Source organism: Penaeus monodon, chromosome 27, assembly GCF_015228065.2.
Source record: "Penaeus monodon isolate SGIC_2016 chromosome 27, NSTDA_Pmon_1, whole genome shotgun sequence".
Classification (NCBI taxonomy): Eukaryota; Metazoa; Arthropoda; class Malacostraca; order Decapoda; family Penaeidae; genus Penaeus; species Penaeus monodon.
In genome coordinates this window covers 24,235,964-24,236,192 of record NC_051412.1, presented here as the reverse complement: position 1 = coordinate 24,236,192, position 229 = coordinate 24,235,964, and the positions used below count along the sequence as shown (strand labels likewise).

The window sequence follows — 229 nt, the reverse complement described above, 5'->3', positions numbered from 1 at the left end:
GATTTTCATATTGCTCCATGGCACCTAGGTTGGAATCCCTGCTTAAAACTAAACCCAAGACTGTCTTCATGTAGAGAATAGTTTTAATCCCTGGCTTAGGAAGCAAGGTTTGTGAACCCTCTTGGTGGTTTTCCAGAGGCCACCTGATATCTCTTTCATTTTATTTTTACCCCCCCCCCCCTCCCTCACAGAAGCCATACAAGATTCTGTAACCAGTAACTTGACCTGT

The 229-nt window shown here is 44.1% G+C and overlaps 1 protein-coding gene across 4 annotated transcripts in view; it reads left to right on the top strand.

The window, feature by feature from the left end:
* LOC119590699 (BAG family molecular chaperone regulator 1-like) overlaps nt 1-229 on the top strand; it is a 14,524-nt gene that overhangs the window by 6,632 nt on the left and 7,663 nt on the right. The gene's annotated exons all lie outside the window — the stretch shown is intronic.